We start from the raw sequence: 25,583 nt of genomic DNA, 5'->3' as shown, positions 1-25,583 counted from the left end.
AGGTTAGACAACCAACATCTCCAACTGAGCGAAGTCTTTTTAATGCTTTTGTTTATAATTGAAAATCACTGCAGAGTGCCTATATTAATGATCAAAATGGAGGTGGCATTTAAGTCCTAAGATGTTTTTATAATTACAGCAAGATTCATATTCTAATGAAAATAAATGTCAGTGTGAACTCAGATTGATGTTTATTGCATTTGAACTTAATATAAATTCAATGGGAAGTGCATTACTTTATTGACACTGACTTCTAAAGTATAATTCTGTATGTTTTACATTCTGTACACACACTGTATATACTTTTTGTGTGTTTCATATTTTACATTAGCAGGATCACACTACAGGAACTGAAAAGCACATAAAAGATACTTATAAAAATGTTTTATGAAGTAGCATCATTTATGTATTTTTAATAACTTAAAAAAAAAAGCATTTAGACAATAAGAGCCATTTTATTAACTATTCTTTTATCCATTGTATAAAAGCCTTACCCGGTCCAGGGTTGAAAGGAGGCACAGCAATGGGTGCAGGTGGGTGGAACTAACTAACTCTGGAAGGAGGCGCCTTTAATGTGAATTACTTTTTTCAATTTGAGAAGTGTAGGCAGTATGGTGTAGTGACTAAAGCACTGAACCTTAAACCACAAGGTTGAAACTCTGACCAACAGCAAGGCACTTAACCTAACATATGCTCCAATTGGAAAAATATAACGAAAGAGTTGTAACTTATTCTGATCTAACAAATTTCTTCGGGTAAAGGTGATAGGTAAATATAAAATACTAATTATAGTTTTGCTTCATCTTTATATAATTATTTTATTGGTATGTTAAATTGATATAGTTATAATATACAATCAAGCTCCGAACAAAGCAATATTTCAAATCCTAAAGTATTTTGTTTAAAACAGATGCCAGCATACAGTCATGAGAAACAACATACTGAATAATCCATGTGCATAATTTTCTCAAAAAAAGCCACTTTAACTGTTATTTAATTACATATTATAATTATGGGTTTGTTTTATGTGCCACTCAAAGGCTAAACTTTTTTCAAATAGATAGATCCTTTAGATAATAAAATGTGTTGAACAAAGTTTATCTTCTGCAAGGTTTTCATGTATTAAGTGATGAGGCAGGATTTTAAGACTTTAAAAATATCAAAGTGTCACTGTCGCAGTTAAGCTGGTGGCACATTACACAGCTTTTAATCATAATGGATGTTAAACCTGACAACTGCAGTTCCTGATCTCATCCCCTGAGTATGTCAGATTACACGATTAATAACCAAACATCATGATAAATCATGAGACATCTTTCCAACACAGTTTCACATTTTCAAAGTATCGGAAGCTTGCCTCTTTTTCTGACAGCCAATAATGTGCTGCCTGAAAGAGCCGGTTATGCACGAATGCTTTACAGGTACTGGAAGTTCAGCTGTCGTCTTAGACCTTTTTTTTCTTTATTTCATTCTGTCAAGGTTCTTAAACATGAGACATCTGACAGGCAAGCCTCTCTTCTGTCAGCTAGGTCCAAAGCACCCGTGTTCCTTTTTCCTCATAGCTAAATTATATGCATTATATTTCCAGCTGGGTGTTCACTGGTCCTCAGCTCTTGCACACACAGAGCCTACCCCTATGACTTAACACAAAATCAAACTTTTCTGAACCTCAGGAAGTGAGCACCCTTAACCCCTATAGTGCAGTCTATGCACATCAAATGATCTTTTTATTGTACCTAAAGGGGGGCAGGCTGATGGAAACAGTTTCCCAGCTACATTTAGTGCAGAATAATTGAGAACATCCTAACCAGAGGGTTTCCCATATGGTTTGGAAACTCTGATCAGAAAGGAAAAAAAAAACAAAAACAGAACTGACTATAGGCACATGTGCCCCCAGCATGGAGTCTATAATCAGCAGTAAAGCGCTATCCATTATCTCACTATCCTGGACACCTGGATTTGACCCCTGCAAGCCTTACCACCCACAGGACCAAGTTTTCTAGCAGCCCTGTTTTTTTGACCAGTAAGACTTGTTATTCTGGACATTGAAGTCTGAGGTAACATACACAAAGCTTATGGCTCATGCCACCAGATGACTATGCAATAATCTAATGACATTCTTATGACGTTTGTTATGGGCCTTATGTTCAACCCTGTAATACACTTTGGGAAATTAGGCAACTTCATTCGTCATTACTTTTTTACTCTTAAAAAAAAAGTATACAGTAGAACCTCAACTTGCAAAAATTTTACGCATGCAGATTCAACTTTACACAAACTGGTGACACAAAGTAAAAATCAAATGAAAATGAATGAAACGCAAAGGGTGAAGACTAAGGCTGGCATGCTTTTTTTTATATATTGTAGCAAGGGATACTTGAGAAAGAAGGAACAAATCGGATGCCTGGAAATCTGGCTCCCTCACTCCCATTTACACCAGTGTGAAAAGAATCCTAAATACTCTTGTTAAGTTTCAGAACAAGTGAAACACTTGCCACACTTTTGCTCATTTTCTTTCTCACATACCACCCAACCTTGCATTAATAAAGAGAGGACAGATCAGCCCTCTTGAGTTCTGTCCTTTTTCATAACATAACAGGTATAATTGCACTGTCCTCTCACAGTTTGTATATTTAAATCACAACTGTTTATAAATGGGGCGGCACGGTGGCGCAGTGGTAGCACTGCTGCCTTGCAGTTAGGAGACCTGGGTTCGCTTCCCGGGTCCTCCCTGCGTGAAGTTTGCATGTTCTCCCCGTGTCTGCGTGGATTTTCTCCGGGCGCTCCGGTTTCCTCCCACTGTCCAAAGGCATGCAGGCTAGGTGGATTGGCGATTCTAAATTGGCCCTAGTGTGTGCTTGGTGTGTTTGTGTGTGTCCTGTGGTGGGTTGGCACCCTGCCTGGGATTGGTTCCTGCCTTGTGCCCTGTGTTGGCTGGGATTGGCTCCAGCAGACCCCTGTGACCCTGTGTTCGGATTCAACGGGTTGGAAAATGGATGGATGTTTATAAATGTCAACAAATGTTGATTTTTGTGAACTACTTCACAAAATCATACAGATGAAATAAACACTAGATACACACTATATATGGCTCTATATAGGGGATATTTTAACATTTTCTCTGATAGAGTTAGCCTAAAAGTGTTATCAAAGTGAACAGGGGTACAGTGTATTCTGGGAAAGGTGAAAGGCAAGGCAGGATTTAGAGTATTTTGTTTAGTTAGAAACTGCAGCATTTGATTCCCTTGGGAAAACAACCTTGAGCTTAGTGATAATGATTCAATAACATTTTGTTTGTCTTGAGAATAGGAAAAGTTTCATGGTGCTCTCTGCTAATGGAAATGAAAACAAGTGATCCATGTGTTTCATGTGCTCGAGAAAGGTGGTTGTGAGAGGCTGCTTTTTAAAGTAAATTTACAAGGAGCTTCTCAGCTGAGACTGACAATTTTATCTTTGTTGCTGCTACGGACATTTTCATGGACCTCTCTCTACAAAAATATTTTTTTTTCTTTTCATTTTTGATTTAGCCAATGCAAATAAATACCATTTTTAAGCCAAAGCTTAAATCAATGTTTTGGCCTAATTGCTAATAGCGAGCTGAAAAGCTAGATTGTCTAATCCTTGTCTAAGTGCAGTTCCTTAATGACACAAGACATTTCTTCCTATGCCCCATTAAGAAAAGCACCTAAGAGGTTAGTTGGTACCATTTGTGCCATGTGCGTGTCGCAGGTGATCTGATAACACAGTAACACAAGCCCTTAGGAAGATATTTGGCAGCCATAACACATCGGCTACAAATAATACATACTGTAAAGTGAAAACACTGTGTTACCAACTTATGTTATTTTATTCATTTTAGCAGAGCATATATGTCACAAACTAACTTGTAATTTTGAAAGCTATAGCTGTGAAGGTCTGGGCATAATTAATGTAGCAAGGAGAAATAGAATATAAAAAGAAAAGGCTACCATTTACAATATGCATGATTCCTTAAGTAAGAATCAAAGCATAGAAGATGAAAGAAACTTAATCATTATGTAGACTTGATGTGTGAAACCAATGTAGCCTGCTCATCTCAAGAATCACTATTCACCTCTCCATTCAGTTATAGTGTACTGTTTCCCTCCTAAATCATCAGAACTATTTTAGTATAGGTTTTCTCATTTTGCAGAATATTCTTTTGTTCCTATTGATCAGATTTTCTTTGTTATTTGAATAAGCATCTATTCCATATATAAAAATATATTTTACTACTGACTTACTGTTCTATATGCTTTGGTTACATTGTATCTTGATGTTTATATTCACTTTTAGTATTGTTATTATTAAATAGAAGCAATGCAAAGCCCTGTGATGAAACAAAAATACTACTGACATTCAGACATTGTATTTTATATCATTTGCAACTTTTTTAATGAAATATTTTTTACATGCTACCATTATCTAAAATCTAAAAGTAGTGATTAGCTGTTTGGAATCTTTTTTAAGTATCATCATTTTTTAAAATATTTGTCGGACCCCTTTATCCAAAGTTGCTTATGCAATCATGGTGCAGCACAATTGTTTCCATTGATTTTTTTTTACAGCTTGAGCAGTGATTTATTCTAATTTACAATGCATAGGAAAATAACACATTAATTAACAGGAAAATAAATATACTGTATTATATGCCTGTACTATATTCCTAGCTACAACTTTTTAGTAACTTCAATATGCACACATAACGTGCAATAGGTCTGAACTGTTTGATCCTTTATTTAGCAAAATGTACAAAGCCATCTTTAATTATTAATTTGAGTGCAACAAATTCTATAAATTGTATTTCAGAATACTCTTTGGAACTCCACCTCCAAAATATTAATCAAAACACCAAATAGAACCTCATGCATCACAGACCTGCAAGCCAGGTTCACCAACAGCTTCTTCCCATCAGCATTTTAAATTTAATCACTTAGCAGCAACTTAAAAATAAGTCAACATAATCGAATAAACATCAGTCTGGGAGACTGTATTGGAACAAATGTTACAGAACAAGGTTGCGTAATTGATCATCAGCCTGCTAGCTACATTTCCTTAGTTACAAGAGCCTATCAAAGTCATTATCCATTACACAAAAATTCAGAGAATAAGAGTCTTCTGATTCTTCTTAAATACATTAAGGAAGTTAACAGTTTGAATGGAGGATTGCAGTTAGCTCCACCAGCTACCAGCAACACATGAAATGAATCTGGATTGAAATTCAATGCCACACAGCTATAGCATCACCAGATGCCATTTATCAGCAGCACTGAGTGGGTGAATAGCAGAACAGGGTCTCACAAGTGTCTCCATATATATAGGTTCTGGCCAAAGAATTTGAACTTAACACTTGCTGCTACAGGGGGCCAATATAGTGATTTTTACCTTTCACAGATGGTTGAACACCAGACATGCAACAGCATTTTGTATCATCTGCAACAGCTTCATAACACATGCTAGTGTTCCTGGCAGAGGAGAGTAGGAATAGTTCAGATATGAACCAGGACTTGTCTTGCATACTCTTGTCAGATATGGTGTCATATTGTAGGTGCTGAATAGAGTAAATCTACAAGACTGAGAGAGAGTTGCAATGTGGTCAGTGAAGAACACTTGGTCATCGATCAACACCCCAAGGTTGCGCACCTATTTGTCCAATGTTAGCAACAGTGAGCTAAGCTGAATAGAGATGGAGTTCTGTATAGATGGGCAAGCTGAGAGGTCTGTCCTTGACAGGTTAAACTGGAAATGATGCTCCTTCTTCCAAGTTACAATATCAATGAGACATACTGTATAGATATTCTAGCTTATATCATCTAGTCCTATGGAGGAAACAACAGGTACAGCTGCATATCACTGGCATAGTATTGATATGATAAATCATGGGAATGGATGATAGGGTCTAGTGAAGTGATGTATAGAAAGGAGAGGACCCAGCACCAATGATTTGGGCACCCATGCACTTTCTTGATGCACACTTGGCATTTCTCCATGCCAGAATACATGGCAGGATCTGCCTAACAGATAGGATTCCAACCACCTCAGGCTAGTCCCAGTAATACCAAGATTAGAGAAGTTGGCAAGGGAGATTTGTTGGTTTACTATGTTGAAGGCAGAGGAGAGATCTGGAGAAATTAGGACAGTTGACATGTTGGTAGCTCCAGCAAACTGTAACATGTCAACAACATGTAAAAGGAAGGTGAAATATCCCCTCTTTAAGCCTGACTGATTAGGATCAAACCGTCTGTTCTGTAGAAGGGAGGAAGAGGTTTGGTTAAACACAGCACATTCATGTTTTGGATAGAAAGTAGAGGAGAGAGATTGGTCTGTAATTACCTATCTGACATAGGTAAGTGTGTGCTTTCTGAGAAGACGTGAAGAGTTATTAGGGCCTATTTGAACACAGTAGTAAAGGTGCTTGTGCTAGAGATGGAAAGATAGCCTAGAGGAGAAGTGAGGAGAGGGGGTCATGTGGACAGGTAGTAGGGTGGCTAGAGAGCAGGCTAGAAACATCAGTGATGGAGGTGGAGTAGAAAATTGTGAGTGTTATGCTGTGATCAGGAAGGAGCAGACTGAATGGTAGGGGTAATGGGAATTGGCTGCTGATGATAGCCAGCTTTTCCTGAAAAAGTTGCAAAGTCATAAACAGCTCCATACAGGATGGGGTAACATAATGTATTCAAAGAGAGAATAGTGAAGCAACAGCATAGGTATCCATTAATAATGCCTCAAACATGTTCTTCTGCCCCTCTAGAATATCAAGTCACCACAACACACCCTTAGAGGCCACTAAATCCATTATTCCGATACATTCCAGCAGTACTCAGGTTTTACCTAATAACAACAGAAAGTCATGATATTTTTTCTGTCGTCCCTGATGATTTTTAATCTCTATTACTTCTTCAGTTTACTTATCTTCTTCTTATTTGCTGCTTTTTAGATGGGTTGTCAGCTTTTTCTACATATATTTAGTAACTTCCCCATTCTTATGTCAGCAGACATTTAATTATTTTTCTGAACATAATACAGGTTGAGCAACTGTGTAGTATATTGTCAGATATTGACCTCATAGGAAGATCTAGTCCATTGATCAAGGTTAGTCTCCATTTAAAAGTGAAGTAAAATTATGATGGTACTTTTCTCATCATCTTAGGGTGTTACAGTAAGTAATCTCTGTATGTAGCTCATGAACCAAAAGCCACTTCGGGAACAGGATTAATCGTATGAACCCCAAACAAAAGACAAAATTGGAGACTGGCTCACACCCAAGTATAGACGTGAGATCAGACAAAAGAGCTGATCAGGAAGTGAAGTCAAATCAAAAATGCTTTCAGTCACTTCCAAGACCAAATATTGAATGTGTTTTCTGGTTTACTATTTCCTATCATTTATGGCGCTACCTATCTAAATAATGATATACATTTTAAAACTTATTATTCATTTTTTCCAGCTTGCACATTTTCTCTGTTCTACCACCAAAAGCTCAAAACTGAGTCCTTTCCCCAGCTAGGTCAATCAGTACAGTAACGGACATACCTAGGTGAAGTCTAAAGGAGCTGCTAATAAAAGGTAGTGCACCATACTCCTGAATTTAAGGGCACTGCAGTTATGAACTGAAGGGTTGGTACGTGTAAGAGTAGAAAAAAAAAAGTATCAACAGAGGTGAGACACAAAACTGAATTACTGCATTTGTAAAGGGATTACTTTTCTTAAGGAGATGTTGACCCAAACCTTTCTAAAACAGTAATTGATGTCTGTTTAAGATATTATTAAATCCTGCTTGACGTTTTTGAGTTGATCATCATATTAAATTACATGGTTTTTGTGATTTACTTGAATAAAAAATGGCCTGGGTACTGCATTTTGCTTTTGTTAATTAAACTTTGTCTAATGTATTAGATGTCAGTTATGTTTTTGCAGTATCATAAGTTTCTTTTTTCAGAATGTTGTTGTCATTAGATTAAGATAATTGAAATGTTGCATGCTTTTCGAAGCTTAATTAAAATGGTTATCAGCCAGACTGTGACTATATAAAATAAAAATGTATTTATTCATGATAATAAAAAAATCACAAAAAAGTTTTGCTGACTTTTGTGTAAGATCTATATTTCTTATTTTTTACAAATTAATTGAAGTTGAAAATCTAAATTTATAATCTTGGATTCCATTAGCAAAATGCAATTTAGTCATTTATTGTGGGCGGGAGGTGTTAATACAGATTTTAATGAAAGAGAAGGAGCAGATGAATAAAGTAATTCAAATTTCAGAATCGAACAACCTTTTCTGTTGCTATTTCACTGCACTCTACTGGCACAGTCATTATCTCTACAATAGATTAGTTCAGTACAAATGAAATTCAAACTGTCAGGTATGTGCTACATATAAAGAAAAAAGGAAAGAGGTAAGAAATGTTAATAGTTCTCTGAGATTTATAAACAATTCAGACAGTCATTTAGCATGCCAAAGTGTATCTTTGTTGGATACTGCACTACCACTGAGAAAATCAAATACGCAAATGGACAAAACTTGTTTTATATATTCATACGATATACATAAACTGTGTACCTTTACAAATGTCCAACTTCTCTTTTGTTAAAGAGAGCTCCATATTTACAACCTAAAAAGATTTTGCCTAGCAGAGGAAGCTATTCAAATAATAATAGTACTTTTCTCATCATCTTTCTGTAAAATATCTAATGCATTAAGGTGTTACAGTAAGTCATTTCATTTATAACAAGGTTGCTTAGTGGAATGTCAAAATGAAATATAGACACTAGAATCTGAAACTTTTCCAAAAGAGGCCAGGACCATTTTTATGATTCCTGTAAGCTGAATACAAAACCAAAAATGACTTGTTTTTGAGGTATGCATGATTTGACTTGCTTGAAACTATTATGCAAAGATTTCATAAATTAATGAATACTCATGCTGAGCTTTAATTCCAGCTTGATAACTTAAAAAAGAATAAGAACCTAAAACCACTTTCTGAAAACTCCTAATTACTGTCACTGGCAAAAGTAACAGTTTTTACTATACTGTATATACCATGATAATAAAAATGAGTGAAAAGAAAATGTGCACCTTACATTATTGTAAGTCAGTCAGTTTACATAAGTTATATAAATGTATTAAAACATAAGATGTTTGACGAATGAGAGGTGACCAAATCTCCATTACTCCGTACTGTTGATCCCAAGTATTTCAACTCAAAACTAAACTGACAGTTGTCATTTAGTTCTAATGTTATTATGGATTATCTCTCCTTGCACCCTAAATCTAGAACATATGTACTTAGACAAGGCCTCAGACTGAAATGATACTGTATTTTGCATCAATTATGTCTCAGTAGAGGTTCTTTCTTTCACTTTCCAACCATTCCTCCTCCTTTTTCTTCTCCTCCACCACACCACTAGCACTTTATATGAGTTTGTCCCAACTGCATTTCCTTGACCAACTTATCTGTGTAAGGAGGAAAGGCTTATTTTAAAGCCAGACCCTGGGGTAGTCCCAGGTTAGATGGATGAAGTCAGGGAAGTCACATTTCAAACTTTCATTCCAGCGTCTCTGAAGGTCCCAGGCAGGGATGTCCATTTGAACTACACTTCCCACTGTTTCCTCAATGATTCCCAATATAAAACAACGACACTTTTAATGCAGAATGGCTACATAAAATACCACAATGAATTGTTGCATCTTTCTAGAGGGGACAAGTCATCCATTAAGCTTGATGGATTTGTCAAGTTACCCTAATATCTCATCTCGCATTGTCCCAGAACCCAATACTAGATTAGATTTTTTTTTCTTAAATCTGTTGCATTTTTTGATTACAACTATGTTGTCAATGTGAGCAATCAAAAATCATAAAAGACTGAGTTTACAAAAATTATTATTTTTTCTTACATATTTAACAGAAAAATGCATAGTTCCTTTACTATTTAAGTAAACCAGTTTAAGCTTTCACTCACCAAGGTTATAAGGTAAAAAATAATACAAAGAAAAAATAATATACATAATGCAAATGGATTTTTTAGTTAAGAAGAATTAAACATGATTAGTACATTTATTACAAATTGGAGATCTCTACCCCAGTTGTTCTGTTAAATGCCTTCCTTTCCTGGTTATAAAAAAAAAAGCTGTGATAGATTAAAGTGCCATCCTAGGACGCATTGCTCTGTGGTCAAATACTATTGAACTGCTTAGTAAATTGTTCAGAATTAAAGAAAGCAGACACAAATGTATAGTGTGTATACAATGTGATTTGTGCCTATGTGAAAAATGAACTCCTGGATGAGGAATAAAGAGCACAGCAATCATCATTAAGGTTCAGAGTAACTAGATACTTGAAAAGGGTCACTGAGCACCTTTAAAAGTGGTAGTACATTTAATGTTACATTTGTGTCTATTTGACCAGCCTCCTGACATAGACAGGTGAACTCTAGCTCAGTAAGTCAATAATGACAACAGTGGTAAATATATCAGATACTACAGAGTATACTTGATTAAAATGGAATTGGAAGGGTATACACTAAGCACAAATTTTATAGTTTATGACTTTTACTTTTATTTTTCCTCCTGTTGAGATGAACTGTGGTTATTCTGTTTTTTTTTTCTTTTTTTCTTTTCAGTAGCTATTGCATGCAGACCTAAAGCTATTGTGTTTCTTTACAGCCATCTGTATCATGCTGAGTGGAAGATACTGTATGCTGGATGTTATTTCTAACCTTGCAGTGGCCGATTGACAGCTACTGTGTTACGAGAAGCCAGATGTGTCTCAATGAGCAGTGACTGTCTTGTCTTGAAAACTCAGACATATCTCTTTGAGTGGCAGGTGCTCAGTCCTGAGAAGTCTTCCTGAGTGTTAGCTATCCTGTTTTGTTAAACCAACCATGTCTCATTTTGTGGATTCTGCACTGATTTTTTTTAAACTGGATGTCTAGCAGGGCAGTGGCTATTTCATGTCTGTCCAGCTGGCTAATGTTCCATCAGCTCTGCTTCTTGTTTGCCTTTGCAGTTCACCAACCATCTGCATAGATATTAACTTCATTACCCCCTCCATATTCTGTGCCATCCACAACCTACACAGTGGTTGCCATATTTCTGCCTTAACTGTGCAAAGAGGCCTAAAGAAGGAAAAAATAAATGCCAAAGATGTTGAAAACACATACAACATGCTTAAATTGCCACAAATGAAAACATTATTCTCAAATTTTTCATCTAATAAAGAAGTAGCAGTAGTTTTCTTGGCATGTGTTTCCTTTCTTAATTTACTGCTGCCTCGTTTGTCACTGCCATTCACCTGTAAGTTCTTCCTCTAAGGGAAAATGACAGTTAATCTAAGTTATTTTAATTTGATGACCATGTCAGCCTGTCTCCTTGTTTGAAATGCTTAATTTTCTTATGCATAGATACTTTTAAAACAAAATAATTTATTTTTGTCAGTGTTTTGGAAATTTTGTGTATTATTATTTGGTTTTGATTTAATTTTTTTCTGGCTTTCCTGAAATTTTTTGGGTGGACCATTTCAGGCTTAAGTTGTTTCAGAATTTGTAGATTCCAGGTTTCATAACAGTTTTTATATTTGAAGTTTGTACTTTATCAGTTGATATTTTTTTGCATTTTTTTTTTTTTTGTTGTTGTTTGTCATGGACAGCTTCATTTTGTGGAGTGGTTGCTACATAGGAAACAAACCAGAAGTGTGCAGCAAGTGTATAAAGTATAAAAGTCATGATGCACAGTTCCTAATAATTTGAGTTTACTGCGGAAACCATCAGTGCCCCTGTGCAGCGCCCTGAGGTGGGCCCCTTCTGTCTAAAATAACTGTTAGTAATTTATTCGCAACTAGATCCTAGGGGCCTGCTAGGCATTAGTGTCACACTGGTGACAAACAAACCAGCTCTCTAAATAAAATCTGTAATAACTTTTTAAATCGCTTTATTACGGCCAGTGTAATAAAAAAATAAATCGTGGCAATGGAATGTGGGAGTTGTAGGTAGTAGTAGTTGTACATACTGTACATATATGTAAAATGTGGACCCGCTTACTTTTCTAAGACAATTTTGTGAAAGATGATTAAAATGTAATGTAAGCTAGAAAGTAGAAACTGTTCTGTGCTATAAAATGAAATAATTTCAATTTGTAACAAATTAAAACAAGCTCATTGGCCCTTGTGCTTTGCACAATCTGCACAATCCATTGTTACACCACTGGTTACCATGCATTTCTTTTGCTATAGTTCCTGGCAAACGAAGCTTGTGTATACAAATTTAGATAACGAGTATGCATTTTGATTATTTGTTTTGTTTTTGTGTATTTAGATTTCCTGATAATGGATCTTTGCTTTTTTTATTAGTTTGTTTTATTTTCTTGTCCCATTCAAAATAATTTCTTACTCATACAGTCAGGCAGAATGCTTTATGCATTTTCACTGTAGTTAATTTTTTCTCTTGGAATACTTGTTTGGATTCTTTCATTTTCTTGTTTATGTTCTGGCACACAAAGCATTACACATTCATGAAGTATTTATAGCAAAGACATGTTTTGGCACATGTGAAAAATGGTATTGAAGCTTGTACTAATAATGTTAGGCAGGAGGAGACTACTCTTGCAAAAAATAAACTGATGAAAAAAGAAGGAAATATTTATAATTGTGGAAGATACAAGGAAAAAATGAAATACAGTGTTTGTACTGGGAAAATAAATGTATAGTACTTAGTATTTGGGACCTGAAACCCCGGATTGAGTAGGTGCTGAATGTGAAATATTAGTTTATAAGGATTTATTTTTCTTCCTTTCCTGTTGCATTTCACCTCTTGACTTTGAGTACAGATGCAAAATTAAAAAATGTGAGTTACAGTACTGTACTACTGAAAAAAAAAATCTTTTTTAACACCAATACGATTTTGTCAACAGAAAATAACAAATGGTTAGAGTCTTAATTCTGCTTACATTAATCTTCTGTGATTAGTTATTTCCTGGTGCCATTTTAAGCTCTATCTTGAAGCTTGGTTGTCACCAGTGATACCATTGCTAGGTATGTGCTCAGCAGCAGCAATGCATGACATGTCATTTTTTGCAAAGCTACTTAATATTGCACTACTGTTCTAATAGTGGTGAAGTATCTGATCAAAACTATTAAAAATCAAATTTAATTTTGAACTCATGTATTTTGTAAATTATTATTTGCAATGTGTTTAAAGTTTTATTTATAATAAGGATAACAAGAAGGCATGAACCATTCCTCACAGAATGGAAATATTGTCAAACTTGACAATAACCCAGACAGAGTGTTTTGTTTTCTATTTGAGGTTTATTGTGAACCTGGCTCTGTAACAAAGAAATGTGTTACCTGGAATGGAAACTATCTTAAAACTGTTGTAGCTACAGGATTCAAGTTTGTATACTTCTGTCTATGCTTCAGCTTATAGAATTACACTTAGATTATACTGAATAGAAGAACAGTTTGCCTTCACTGCTATTCTGCCTGTAGTTTCTAGCTAGAGGAGTGTTATAGGCAGCATCATTGGACTGTTTTGAATGATGAAAATAACTAATTACGGCATTTCCTTTTCTTTAGAACTAGTTATAAGAGGTGAACATACCTGTATGGTAGATGAAGAGGCTCTGGTAGTATGGAAGCATGATGAAGGTGGAGATGCTTCTGGCAGTTCAATGTGGGTGAGGAGGCCTTTTGGACCCTTGAGCATCAGCATACCAACATCCTGCCATTTCTTTGTGCCATGCCAGGGAAGAACATCTGCTGAAGTCTGCATATGTCATGGCAGGAGCTATTGAAAATGTTCCTGTATATGAAGATTTTGTCCGTTACATTTTTGCGCTTCTGCCATTTTTTTCACTTTTGAATTCATAATTATTTTTTCTGTCATCTTGATTTTTGTTTTTTGAGAAAGAGAAAGAAGAGGAATTGTCTGACTTTTTTTTGTTATTTTTCATCACCATTGCCTGGACCTGGATGTTTGTTTATTGTTGTATATAATCATTTTTTGTCATTGTAGAGGACTACATTTAATTTGAAGTGCACAATACTAGGATTTTTGATTTTGATGGCACTATAATAAAAAATTGTTTTCTTTTTAACTATTTTTTTTGTATCTGTGCTTTCACTTTTCCACCACTGGTCCGTTCAGGTATGGTACAGTTGCCCAGAGTCTGAGCATCTACAGAAGCGATACTGCCTGGGGCATCAAAGGGAGTTAAGAGCTTACATTGCCTGCACATAGTGTTGTCTTGGATCAAACACTATATGAGCAAGGGTCACTTTAGTTTTCTTTTGGGGAGCCTAGGAACTCACCTAACACTAACCTGGCTCACAAACCCTCAAATACAGACACAAAGTAAAGTGTCTGAAAAAGAACTGATATAGAATATGTTAACTAAATGAAGAAAAAAAATAAATTAACAAATAAAATGTATGCAAAATTCTCCCAAATTTCCCCAGTGGCTATAATTATATAAAAAACACAGAAGAAATGAAAAAAAAATGATAAACAATTAAAAATGTCCAGTACAACTGGTGCAGATTACGATTGTGAGCAAAATGAAAGGCTCCTGTGAACAGCCCTCTAAATAAAATGTATAGTTTTTTTCCTGCCAGGTTCCAGTTATCGTGTGAAGATTTGGTGTGTTTAGGAGTGTAACCCCATGCCCACCACCCTCCCACAGATGAAGACGCATCCTTCCAAGACAAAATCACATGAACACGCAGGCACAAAACAATCACATAAAACCAGAAAGAACTGTTATCCACGGAGGCTGTATTTGTAATCCAACAGAGTGTGAAGTGTAGAAACAAATAGACAGAAATTATCTCGATCCCTTTCAGTGTCTTTTTACTCCTTTTTAAAAATAGGGCCTAATCATGCGTTTTCCCAGCATCCCACACCATTATGAAGATGCCCAAAGTTATAATACTACCTCGGGCTGCTGTGATTTGTAGGCCATTTAAATAACAATGCTACATAGGTGCACAGGGCAGGCATATGTAATGTCATGGAAGCCAATACAATATATAATATAAACTTCCCATACATGCAAATCTAGTCACTCATCATTTTGGTGATATCACCTGACACACCAGGAATAGCGTGCTGCAATGCCGATATGCATTATTACCATGAACACACAGACATGCGATAAACGTTATATTAAAGCTGAGGCTGAGCACAATACTATTACCGAAGTTTGGAATAATGAGGAAAGGAAGAGATGCTGCCAGTTAAAATTTGCCAAAAATTTAACCTGTACTGCTTTGGGATATTGAGAGACAGCACATGAAAGACAAGGGGAGAATGTATAGACTTCACTTGAGTGCTGTCCAAGGTGAAAATCAATCCAAGACTCTAAAGGTAAAGTGCTACCTCCTATTACATTAAGCAACCAATGTATTGGTAATATTTGTGTTTTCTGCAGTATATTTTCGATTTACTAGAAAATAAAATATTATTATGCAGTTATAGAAGATGAAAAAAAGTAAAAAAGCACATAGACATATAACTTTTATTAAAATAGCACCAGTCTGAACTGAGGACTTTCAAACAAAACCAAAGCATATCATTTCAATTTCAAAAAACATTTTAACAAAGTATTCATTTTATTATTTAAATTACTAGTGTGTATTGCTGGCATGAATTAGAAATTCATACAACAGAAGACTCCAGGTACATAATTATTGTCTCTTCGGTCTCTAAGTTCTCCATGCAATTAGTGTGACTAAATTATTATTAAGTGCAAAAGCAGCTATACCTCTGATCCCAATCCTTAAGAGTTAAGAGGTTTCTCTTATCTTTGATGTAGCGTTTTTCCTTGAATGTCAGATCAATTTATTTCACACTACTGTATCTGTTTTGTCCATGAGCCACTGAATATGATGGTCCCCAAAGGGCTTTCCCTATTCAGGCATTCTAATTAAACCCCATGCTTGCAAATTATTGTCACTGCTAATTTACTGCTATTACTCGCTCAAATTAAAATTGATCTGTATTGTGGGCTTTCACAGCTTGTTCCCCAAGGGAAGTTCTTAAAGATGTAAAGTGAAGGTGGCCTCTAGATTTTTCTCTCATTTAAGTATTGTGATTCTAAAAATGGGAAGAAATATTACACTTAATGTGAAAATAATTATGATTTAATGGTTGCCAAGAGCTCATGATACTTGTTTATTTTTCCTTACTGATGAAGTGGCACATTTGTCTACAGTTACTCTGTGTCAAATATTTCTTTATTGTTCCTTTCTTTTTTTAAAGCATAGATTGTGTATATATATATATATATATATATATATATATATATATATATATATATATATATATATATTTATTAAGTTATCACAGTTTTTAGGTAATTATACTTTAATATAATTTAGAAAACATATCAATGTATGAACTTGTTATACAAGTATTCTAAACTTATGCAGAAAACAAATACTTTGTATAATGTAACGGCCGCCTAGCCATTCGCAAAACCTGCACAAACCTACACAACACAACACCCATGTGCTTACATGCACCAATATGCCATTATACAGTCTATGAAAAGAGGGAGCAAAATCAAAGTACCCAGAGAAAAAACACAAACAAATGCCTTGAAGACTCCACACAGACAGTGGCCCAAGATGGGTTTCTTGGAGCTGTCAGGCAGCACTAACCACTACGCCATGTCAAACAAAGTTTTAACATGCTAACACATGTACATGTACTACACTGAGATACAAACACTGTTATGTGAGATATAGGAAGTAAAATCAAATGAACAAAGTATAGAATGCTGTTTTTCCTTTAAATTTTTTTATACATCATAACTTTCTCAGTTATTGTAATTAAGGTTTTCACTGACTCCATAGGCTTTTTCTTCATGTTTTCATATGCACATTGTTATGGCATAACCCCAGTGACCAGGATGTTAAATGTGACCAGGTCACTATATTAAGTTGCACATTTTCCCAGAGTTCAAGAATCTTTTTATTTTAGGTATTTAAATTTATACCTTTATCCCAAATGTGTATCCTAGGATCATATCAAGGACCCACTCTTCCTTGAATAAGCCTAAAAAAGCTGCACTGGTCAAAGCAGTTTTAGAAAATGGATAAGTGGATGGTTTCATATTGTTGAAATCTTAAAATTGCTATATTTTTTATTACATTTCTCATTTGAAAATGTCTTTAGATTATTTTCAAATCTTTGTCTAATGCTTAGATTTAAGATTTTTTGGAAATATTTTTTACGTTGCAAATTTGTAATGTTTGCTTTTTGGAACTATATTTTATTCTGTTGATTATTATTACAGTTTCACTCTACCCAAGGTCTTCAATTTAATTATGCTGTAATCACTGGTCCCAGAGGGTGCAATAACCTTCATATTGTGAATTCTACCCTTATTATAAGATAATATTAGGTCAAGAGAGAATTCCCATCTAATGGAACTACTGAACTGTGTTTGAAAACAGTTATTCAAAAAATGTCTACAAATTGCTGCTCCTGTGTTTCTTGAGTTTAGAGAATGGATTTTTAATTAAAACCTCTCATTAGTTTCTCATCAGACACTTGCAATCTGATATTATCATACATTTGTTTACTGAGATGTATATCTGAGTCTGGGTGTTTCTTTGCTAATTTCAAATGTTAAGATATCTTTCTTTATCTGTAGATTACAGTTATCTTGTATTGCATCGCCAAACACACCTGTCTGTTTTTTAAATAATTAATAATAACCAGTATTGTACAGTTTGCATTCATAAGTTCAGAACAGGCTTTTCCTAGCCATGCAACTTCCAGTACGCTAGAACAGTGTAAAAAAAGGATCAAATGAAATACATTTTAGTCGTTATTCAGTGTGAGCCAAAAGATCTACAAACAGCAAGGAAATTAAGTGTTGTATTTATGCATGTACAATATTTCATAGCAAACACGTACACATTAAAGAAAGCAAGAATGTCCAAATTAAAAATTCTTTGGTTTGTCTGCTCCATTCCATTAATGGAATTGCATAGTCTAGTGTGTACAGATTAAATTATTTCTGAAAATTATTACATTTTGTCATTTTTTTACATGTTTATATACTATTTATATGTATTGTTTTGTCATTATGTTCCCTTGATAGTTGTCTTTGTGTGATCATTTTATTGTTTATAAAAGAGAAATGGTCAAAGGGACATAAAAACTAGTTTTCCAGAATGATTCACAATTCTTTTTTGCCTGTATGTGATATAGCGGGTCCACGGCTCCAAAGAAAATCCCAGTTTTTAAATAAATAATCGCCACACTGGCGACTTAAAGAGGGAGCGTGGTAGTGTGGCCGGAGTTGCTCCTGGAGGCTGCGTGAGGCGGGCTTTTTCTTACTTATGTGCACAGGTGAGGAATCGTCCGTATCCGTGATTGAACCTGGGAGCTACTAATTGCCACACCTGAGCCACATCTCCGTAATAAATAGGAGAAGTGCGAGGCGAAAAGGGAGGGAGGACGGTAAAAAGAAAGGAAGAGGCAGAGAGCAAGAGCGAGAGCACAACATTGGGGAAAGAGAGTGGATGAGGCAGCCCGCTGCGAAAGAGAGAGATCAGTGCGGTCAGGGGTCCCAGATGGTGTTGAGTGGTTGACGCTCATGGGACAGGATTGTGCCTATTGAGTTAATAGATTGGGTTCGATCGAGGAAAAATCCTCCCTAGGAATATGAGGGATGACCGAGTGCGAGAAGGAAGTTTTTGTTTTAAATAAAAGCAGTTTGCACATTTTGCACCATCCCTTTGCTTTGTTGTTGATGTCTTCACTGTCCAGCTCATCCGGTTACAATACCAACGGAGTCGGGTTCAAGCGCTCCCAAAATGGAGATGGGAGCATGAAGTAAAACCCGCATCATCACACTGTACTTGTACTGTTTCATGGACAATGACACATTTAAAAGCAAAGCAAGGTAAATTAATTAATAATCCCCCTATACATTCGGTCAATATAAACCATTTTTTTACTTTACTAACACATTCAATTCATTACAAGGACTCTGGATTAGGCAGTAATACAAGGTATTAATTCATTCATCAGGGCTTTTACTTTTCTTATTAGTTTCTTTACAGAGCCCCTGCAGTGGACATATTTGCCTCTGATAGATTTGAATTTCATAGGTTAGTGTATGTAAGCAAGACACCAATCCATACTAAGACACACACACCCTCAGAATTTGACTAGGCCCTTCATTTTACCCAGGTTCCTGAATCTGAGAGCCAATGGTGCGAAACAGCATACAACAACATTTATTTATATAGCACATTTTCATACAAAAAATGTAGCTCGAAGTGCTTTACATAATGAAAAATAGAAAAATAAAAGACACAGTAAGAAAATAAAATAAGTCAACATTAATTAACATAGAATAAGAGTAAGGTCCAATGGCCCATCGAGGACAGAAAAAACAAACAAAAAAAAAAACTCCAGACTGCTGGAGAAAAAAATAAAATCTGCAGGGATTCCAGACCATGAGACCACCCAGTCCCCTCTGGGCATTCTACCTAACATAAATGAAACAGTACTCTTTGTATTTTGGATTCTCACGGAAGGATTTGATGATGATGGTCATGTAGACTTCTAGCTTTTAGTTCATCAATGTTGGAGCATCATGATGCTTTTAGTAGGTGAAACCGGAAAAAGAAACAGAAGAGAGAGTAGGGGTTAGTATGGAATTTAGAGCCACCATGAATAGTTATTATAATGAATTGAACATATCAGGTTCATAACAGTATCAGGATTAAATTAAAATGAGGTTATGAGAAGGCCATATTAAAGTAATGTGTTTTCAGCAGTGTTTTAAAGTGCTCTACTGTATTTGCCTGGCGAATTCCTATTGGCAGGCTATTCCAGATTTTAAGTGCATAACAGCAGAAGGCCGCCTCACCACTTCTTTTAAGTTTTGCTTTTGAAATTCTAAGGAGACACTCATTTGAGGATCTAAGGTTATGATTTGGAATATAGGGTGTCAGGCATTCCGATATATAAGATGGAGCGAGATTATTTAAGGCTTTATAAACCATAAGCAGAATTTTAAAGTCAATTCTGAATGACACAGGTAACCAGTGTAGTGACATCAAAACTGGAGAAATGTGTTCGGATTTTCTTTTTCTAGTTAGGATTCTAGAAGCTGCATTCTGCACTTGTTGCAAACGATTTATGTCTTTTTTGGGTAGTCCTGAGAGGAGTGCATTATAGTAATCTAGTCGACTGAAAACAAAAGCATGAATTAATTTCTCAGCATCTTTCAATGATATAAGGTCTAACTTTTGCTATGTTTCTTAAGTGAAAAAATGCTGTACTAGTGGTCTGATGAATATGCGATTTAAAATTCAGGTTACACTCAACAGTTACCCCTAAGTTTCTTACTTTGACTTTTAATCCTAATGCATCAGGTTTATTTCTGATAACCTCATTGAATCCATTATTGCCAATTACTAAAATTTCATTACCACCATGATGACTTTACAAAACAGCAAAAATCGAAAATATTTTTGACTTAAATATTTCACTGTAACACAGCTTTAATGATTTTATCTGCCTGTATGGAAAATTAATTATTTCCTTCTCTGGAACCTGGTTGTCTATTTCAAGATGTAATGAAAGAACACTGATGAAAGACCAATATACTCCCACCCACATGCCTGGGGGCAGCAGCTAGTCACTGATTTATTAGTCTTCTGTTGCCACATGTGATTCGTAAACAAGAAAACACATCTGGGGACAACCTGTTAAAAAGTGTGTAGTGAATAGCAGTGAAATCCTGTGCTACATAGGCTACACCCACAGGGCATCTTCCTAAAACACTTAGCCACAATTTCTCCAGTTAATGCATTTTGATCCACTGCTGGGGTTTCACTGGGAAAGAGCGAAAGATAAGAGAACAAAATACTTGATGCGAAGAGAAAACAGAAATCTAAAATTGCTGTTCAATTCAGGAACTTAGTAGCACAAGGTAACCGAAACTTAATAATTCATTTGCACATTATAATGAGTGCTTATAATGAGTAATGGAAACATATACACACACACGCACATACACACATATACACATAGACCAGCACAGCTAATGGGCTCTAAATATTTGAGAAGTGCCTTTGTCTGCTACAATATCTTTCTGTAAATTTCTGTCATTTTAACTATTGCATCACTATATAACATAACAACAGCAAAGACAGTTTAGATAAATATTGTGGTCTGTAGTGATACAACAGGTTAAAACACTGAGGTTATTTTGTCATGGCATGTCCAATTAGACAGTATTGTTAACTTTCTTTAGTTATTCATTTAGACATGCAGTGTGAAGGTGGATGTTGGGCAGCCTCATCTGTGCATCTACTGGTATTGTTAGGCAAATTTGTCAACTGAGATGTTTCGAGTGCTGAAATCTGCATTTCCTCTAGCTCTTCATTATCAGCTATCTTAATAGCAGTTCTTTTGATGTAGTGTGATCCACTCTTTACATCAAATAATTATTCTGCAGTTCATATTTTTATGAATATAGCTGCCAGTTCTTTTAAGCCTACATTGACTCCTACACAATTGTCGTAATGTTGAACAACAGACAGAACACACAGAACCTATGGCAATATAACATTGATGTTCATGTCTTTGAATGCCAATGTATAATCTGATGCTACAGAAAGGTTTTTCCCTTGAGTCAGGTTATGTTTATTTTTAAAACAGCTTATGTATTTTTTAAATTTGCATTGTTCTCTCTACACACATGATGCAGTTTATGTGTTTAATAGGGATTTTTAGGAGACTTTTCAACTGTAGACAGTCCATCGTAAACAGAAGCTTGGTCTCGGGCAGACCAGATTAATGAGAGCACCTCTGATCTTTGCAGATTATAATAACCAACCCTACTCTGAGCACAACCTTCATTAAATGTTGGATTGGTTTAGAAATGTGACACTCAGTGAGCCACCTAATTGTTCCCACCCAATTTTAAGCAAAATTCACTCATGCTTGACTCCAGACGTATATATATTATTTGTTTGGCTTTATTAAGACTGCTGATTCATAGAATAGGCAGTAGAAAGGGTATCTTGGAGATCAAGGGCTACTGAGGGCTACAGGGTGAAGGAACACCAAAAGCTTCTATCAAGAGTTGTGGCCTAGCCATGTCATGCCAGAGGCATATTTGAGGCTATAGTTCAGTTGAGAGTTTGGGGTAAAGTCTCACTGGTTGAAATAGGAGGCCAGGGTCATGCCAGACAAAGAGAAGCAGATAAGAGGTGATTTAAAGGGATCATTGTGGTACTTTTGGGGAGGGCAATTAATAAATTGTAAAACCGAGAACACAACACTAATAATAATCATACAATTTATGTAAAGAGCTAAACATACAGTTGAGGAATATATAATTTGCTGAAAGCATGATCACAACTCTTATTGTAGATTACTATATCAAATGTTTGGAGTACCTTATATTTTATTTTGTATTGCAAAGACATCCCTTTACTCATTTTGAATTTATTTAATTTTTTACTGAAATATAATAGTGTCAATCTAAACTTCCCATAATTAGGCAGAAAGTGCTGATTGGTTAGAAATTTGGAAAAAAAGTTGCCAGGTAATAAAATACTGCATGGCAGTCTAATGGCTGAACATGATTGTACAATTCAAAACCATGCTAAACCCAAAGCAATTTCTTTCCTATCATAATAAAAAAATAATAGTAAAAGGACATTACTAGAAAAACAAAAGTTAATATGGTTTATTCCTGTTACAGTAATGGAATCAAATCTACCACAGTTCTAGCAAGAGTATACTAATAGGCAATTTCTCCAAAAGATTGTGTGGCACGTTATTGACAAAATCTTTGTATTTAACCACAATACAAAGCCCAAAATGCTGCAAATGTAAAAGTAAGACCTACCTGGAGCAGAAGCCTGCAGAAGGGAATGCTAACACCTCAGAGCTTCGACCTCAACAGTACTGTACTTTTTAAAAACTTATAATAAGAGTACCATATATTTTACAATAAGTCACAGTACTGTAAACTTAATAATACACATCCAGAAAAATTACCAGTAAAGTGAAAAGCTACCTTAAACATTTACCACAACTTTTAATATAGTAACTTTTAGGGAAGAATAAATGCATTGTTTCTGTTTAAGTGATTTTCAGGTAACTAACTAAAAAAAAATATAGACAAAATAAATAAGAGTAGCTGCAAAACAAATAAACAAACAATAAAGACATGAATGCAATCTTACATGTGTATTAAAATATCTTCACAGTATAAAATACCCATGGAGTGACTTACTGTAATATGGAACTAACTAGCTGTAAAAAATATTGACGCAAAAAATAAGAGTAAAAGGAAAACAAATAAACAAACAATAAAGAAATGATTACTATCATACACATATATTAAAATACCTCTGCAGTATAATAAAGTTTCTCATATGCATAAGACAATTAAAGATGGAGCAGTATTTCTCCCACGTTTCCTTAGACAAGATCAAGCTTAAAATAGCACTCCATAATATACTAAACATTGTTAGAGACAGAGAAAAATCAAGTCTAAATGCGGTCTTCAGTTGTTTTTCACTTTTGCTTAATGGAAGTGAAATGAGTAATTTGTCTTTTCTATTGTTGTAAACTGTAACACACATACACTGACTAAGTAATATGATATATAATGAGAAAATTCCTTCCATGTCCTGAGGTTAGCTCATTTTTTGATGATGTATTCATTATGTACATTGAAATTTCGAACCCTGTACTTAAATTTTTTTAAAGGTTTTTAGATTGTGTATTCATTAAGAGGACTTCAATCCTATTTATCTGTTAAAAAAGAACAAAATCATTTACAATTATGCAAACTTAACAAGTTAATTGATTCCTAAAGTATCAAAGGGAATTCTTACATGTCAATATTTCATTTTATTTTAGTTTATTTTTCTATAGCGCTCTTCACTAAGTACAAGGGTAAAGTGCTGTGACAAGTTTTCAAGTAAAATGAAAACAGAAAATTACAGATTACGTAATGACTACACATAAAAATAAAAAGTCATCTACACAGGACAAAAAGTAGTTTTAAAACTGATTAACATAAATGGAGCCCTGCAATATCTGTCCATTAAATAAATTGCTTAAATTGTATACCAGGTATGTGAATTGCACATGGTAAATAGAACATACTGTAATATAAAAAAGTAAGCAAGTTATTAGTTTATCTAAAACAGTAATACTGTGGCATTTTCAAACTTCAAATGTATTTCAACGTTTAGCATTAAAAATCTGCCACAGTTTTTTTTTTACACTCCACCTGTCTCTATTTAAACATCATTTAAAATGCTATTTAGATTGCCTCCATGTTGAACAACACTTAACAGCAAAGAGTCACTGAAACAAGATCTGATTGCCATACACTGTTAAATATTGAGAAAACTCTTCAAACTTCCATGAGGCTTTTTATCCATCTTTCCATATTGTTAATTTAATCTTACACTGAATGCTTACATTCACCCTGAAATATACTGTAGTAGAGAGATCCAAACAAATGACTCAAATTCACCAATCCAAAAGAAACCATGAAGCAAAATTAAACATAATTTCATTAAAGTAGATCTTGAAATTTATGGAAAAAACAGGAGGGTGCATGCTGCTTACGTAGATCCATTTACCTGAGAGTTAACAGTTTTGTCTTACCTTATACATACATGTAATTATATATTTAGGCAAAATATTTTCATAAAGTTATGAAGAATCACTCATTTGAATGTAAACAGTGGGGAGTACTCATTTGATGAAAGTACTTTGTCTCCCCCAAATCCTCACTTTACTTCATCATAATTAGCCAAAGGAAGCACCAAAACATATCCTATGACCAGGATTTCATAAACAACTCAAGAGTATACAGTCTAATGCTTTTATTTTAATCTGTATCACTTAAATATACCCTTCACTTCCCTTCAACATACAAATAACCCACAGCTGTCAAGTGTAATTTCAAGCATATAATTGATGGATCAAATTGTCACGTGCATTTTTCACAATATTTATTATCTCAAAATGGAAGCATCACAAAATATGTACTTTTCTGTTTTTGCACACCTCACTGATGATGAAAGGGGTGGGGGTGTAAGGCTTGTCAGTGAGCAATAGCGGCAGTGACTTTCAGACTAACACAATTATAAGACACTCTGCAGAATATGAGAAATTTCCAAGTACGTTTGACTGGGGACCCTAGAGTTTAATATAATGTGAAGCACAAGTGAATATACTACTACTTCCATACCCATATATATGTTTATATATAATACATATATATAATACATATATAAAGTATAAATATTATTTAAATTTAGTTAAGAATTATATTTAATTTCTGTACTTCTACATCATTTTAGTATTAAGTAAAAATATTAGAAGGATGAAAATAGCAAATGTATGATATTTATTTCACTTTTCCACTTTAATAATGATGATAACTGGATTTAACAAAATAGAAGTTTTAAATCATTCTTTCACTGATTTTATTGTTCATTCTGCAGCTGGGGCTGGAACACTATCTTGCACTGAAATGTAAATTCTGTGTAGGTTTTTGTT

The sequence above is a fragment of the Polypterus senegalus genome, chromosome 13, assembly GCF_016835505.1.
Source record: "Polypterus senegalus isolate Bchr_013 chromosome 13, ASM1683550v1, whole genome shotgun sequence".
Taxonomy (NCBI): Eukaryota; Metazoa; Chordata; class Cladistia; order Polypteriformes; family Polypteridae; genus Polypterus; species Polypterus senegalus.
The sequence above is the reverse complement of the archived record's forward strand: the minus strand, read 5'-3'. Positions refer to the sequence as shown.